Below are 3,687 nucleotides of genomic sequence, written 5' to 3' on the forward strand. Positions count from 1 at the left end.
GGTTTTTTTTTGGATAGGGTGGGCGTTTAACAATATAATGATTTGATTTGGGTTATATAATATACATTCTAGTATTCTACCAAATATAATGATTTGGGCTAATTAAATATTTTATTTGGGCTATATAAATAAAAAAATTAAAACCAGGGAGTCGAAAACGTATATACCTAATTTTTTTTTATTAAACCGGGGGTCGAAAACGTATATACCTACAAAATCCTATACGAAACGTACATATATAAACTACTGACCGAAAAGTTTGGGGTGTCGGACGCCCCTCCCCGCCCCTTAAATCCTGCGCCCCTGGATAAAATCATGGCCATTTAAACTCTATTTTTTAACTGCTATTTCAGCAGTTTTTGGTAATTTTGTAGGCTCCCATCATTTACAGCCCATCTTCTCCACTAAGAACTGTTGCTACAAACCTGGGACGTGGGTAGAATGCAGTTGCCCACTCGTCTTATATAATACAGACCCTTGCATTCAAAAGTTCACCTCCATATGTAATTTCCCAATCACCTCCTTAGGCCACCGTCCCCATCCCTTCTCCCCCCCTTTAACCTAATTTTCATTAGCATATCCCCATAACCTGTTGGTTGGATCAAAGTCATGGTCAAAGCTTCTACTCGTCTAATGATTTGCCTAACTAAAGGACGTAGGTACATTCCTATTATATTCTTTTATTGAAATTATGCTTGTGATTTCAGTACTTAGGTTTGATTTGGAATAATTAACTGTTATAATTTTCCATTAAATCCTTTTCCAATTCAAGATAATTTATTCAGGGGGTTCGGTCATGGGGATGTCATGTCATGCTTTTGGTGGATTGCTGGCAACGATTGGAGCTGATGGCAAAGTACTTGTATAGTATGTTGATGGTGGATTCCATACCCATATCTTTATGGATCATAAAGGGGTGCTGGCTAGTGTTATTTTCCATCTTGACCCAGCTCGTCTGCTGGTACATTTTATGATACGTTAATAACCACTATATTGTGATTATAATAGTTCTTTGATCATTGTTAGTAGCGTTGCACTTTTAAATATTTTTTACTGCTTGACAACAAATTTTACTTATTGTTTTCACTATTAGCTTTTTTCTGGATGCGATGATACAACTATACATGTATGGGATCTAACAAACAAGAAATGTGTAGCAACTCTAGTAAGACAATGTTCAAAATGTGACTAGCATTGCAATTTGCAATAGTAGATGGATGGACTCTTTTGAGTGGCAGCAGAGATCATGTGTTTTTTTGACTATTTATTTCCTGATGTGGATCTATTGATATTAGCTAATGTGTTTATGTTATTCTTGCTTTAGTTCGGAATTATTATATAATTTCGGTTGTAAACTTGTGGAATCTTCATGACCACAGTTGCATAATGACAATACCTACCAAGGATGCAATTGAATTTGTAGGTGTTATTGGTGCCACATCTTCTTTTGCTTCATGTCTACAATACAAGAAAACTAGTGACAAGTCAGCATTTCTATTCCTCACTGTTGGTGACATGAAATTGTATAGATATGAAATTTTCATGGAATCGTATGGATATGCAGCTTGCCCATTTCAGCATGAATCTTCAAATGTTACAGTCAGCAAAGAGGATGATGAGGAACCTAAAAAAGGTTTCACATCAGCTGTGATGTTGCCATCTGGTCAAGGGTTGTTATGTGCCACTACTGATGAGGAATTTCTTTTCTATGCCGCAATCTAATCTCAAGAAGGAGGTTTTCAGCTGATTTTTAACAAAAGACTTGTAGGATACGATGAGGAGATAGTGGATATGAAGTTCTTCGGTGTTGAAGAACAGTTTCTTGCAAGTGTTGAACATGCAATTTACTCAACTTTTGTTAAACGGTTCTTTATCAATATGAAATTTGATGGTTCATTTGTATTCTAATGTTTTCATTATTGTAGGTGCGAGTGTGTGATCTTGGCTCGATGTCATGTTCATATGTTATGGCGGGGTACGCCGAAATTGTATTATGTTTAGATACGTGTACAATAAGATCTGGAAGAACATTAATTGTAACAGGTTGCAAAGATAACAATGTGAGCTCTCTTTTTGTTTATATTTCTGCCTATACAGTTGTTACTTTGTCTTTTCCGTATTTAAGTAAAGTCTTAGTCCAATTTTGTATTACTTGACATGTAAGATTACCTATTGCTTAATGTCTCACTCTAGCTATATTTTTTTAATTTCAGAAATCATTGTTGATCATAAATCAGTAAATTGCTGATTTTGGTCTGGAAAGAGAATAATCATTAACATGGATGATGACTGCAGAATTTGGGACCTATCGTGAGGTAATTAATAAATTGGGTTAACTTGTCAAGGTAACTTTAAAAGTCAAAACGGGCTGGGTTAGTTGACCCACAAAAACTTATTCATGTTTTATATAGAATTACATTAATGGATTATGTACTATGATTATGGAAGCTATATGGTAAAAATGTAGTATGATTTTCTCAATAAAACGTGTAACATTTTAGATACATGTTGGTCGCTTTCAAACATGTTCAACTTTTTTAATACTGACTATGTTTTGCTACTTTTTTTTTTATTTTCTTCGTTCATCCTATTAGAGATATCCCAAATCAAATGCATTTTTAGGTAACTCTTTTCCAATGGATTCTGCATTAGAAACTAACTGTAATGGTGTTTATGTAGCTTTACCCAGGTATATTGAAGAAATCATTATTACAGAGTAGATGCCTACAGTTATCCATTGTTAATTTATTTTTGTCAACTTTATACATGGACCCCTTTCACAAAAATAGGAAGAAACTGTCAGCCGAGTGTCAAACTGCCAAACGGAACACTGAACCGAACCTGACGACTTACTTTCATTGGGTGCTTCACTCAGTTTTAACGGTTTATAAATGCCCCTTATGGAGACCTTTATTAACTACTCTTTCATTGATTTTATCATAGTATTTGATATCGGATTTTCATACTATTTTGAAACAATCAAGAGACTCTCTAGAGCTCCACTTACAGCTGGTATGGTTCTTGTGGATAGACATGCTGATGGAGCTCATCATGTTCATAGGTTAAAATTATATTCAGTTTGATATAATTTATTTAGTTTTCCTTAAAACTATATTAGAAAAGAAAGTTGTTTGTTATGGTTATTTGAGTTATTTTTGTTTGATAGCCCGACCATTGACCCGTTGTATGATTTGACAGTAAAAACAAGTAATATGAAGCTAACTCTTTCAATAGAAGCCTGATAATGGCAGGTATGTCTTAGCACTCGAGGTTGAGGAGTTTCTAGAAGCCCAATCGATTTCAAAAGTAGATCACGGATTCACGGTCAAGTTTATTAATTTGAAGTAAAGTGTTTTGTTATGTTTTTTAACTTCCAGTGAGTTATTAATTTGAAGTAAAATGTTCTGCACTAATGCGATAACATGTTTTAATGGTGCTTCTACTTTTTGTTGAATAATCTCATTAGTTATGTTCTTTATGCCATAAAACGGATTTTGATAAAAACTAAAAAGAACAAGCACTTTTTTAGGAACTTTGAAAAGCTGTTCTTTTTATTTTTGTTTATACCTTTAAAAGAACAATAAAAGTTGATGGGTTGCCAAGGGATATTCTGGAGCTAGCAATACTTATGCCTAGAAACTAAGGTCATGCTTTATGTCTCTCAATTAGAAACGACAATTTTGACTC

The 3,687-nt window shown here is 34.1% G+C and overlaps 1 long non-coding RNA gene across 1 annotated transcript; it reads left to right on the top strand.

Moving 5' to 3' along the window:
* Positions 1 to 391: 391 nt before the first annotated feature.
* On the top strand, positions 392 to 3,457 carry LOC118490623. The gene is made up of 3 exons (XR_004889588.1): positions 392 to 659; positions 773 to 2,060; positions 2,214 to 3,457. It is a non-coding gene; the product is annotated as an uncharacterized LOC118490623 (long non-coding RNA).
* Positions 3,458 to 3,687: the final 230 nt, after the last annotated feature.

The sequence above is a fragment of the Helianthus annuus genome, chromosome 3, assembly GCF_002127325.2.
Source record: "Helianthus annuus cultivar XRQ/B chromosome 3, HanXRQr2.0-SUNRISE, whole genome shotgun sequence".
Taxonomy (NCBI): Eukaryota; Viridiplantae; Streptophyta; class Magnoliopsida; order Asterales; family Asteraceae; genus Helianthus; species Helianthus annuus.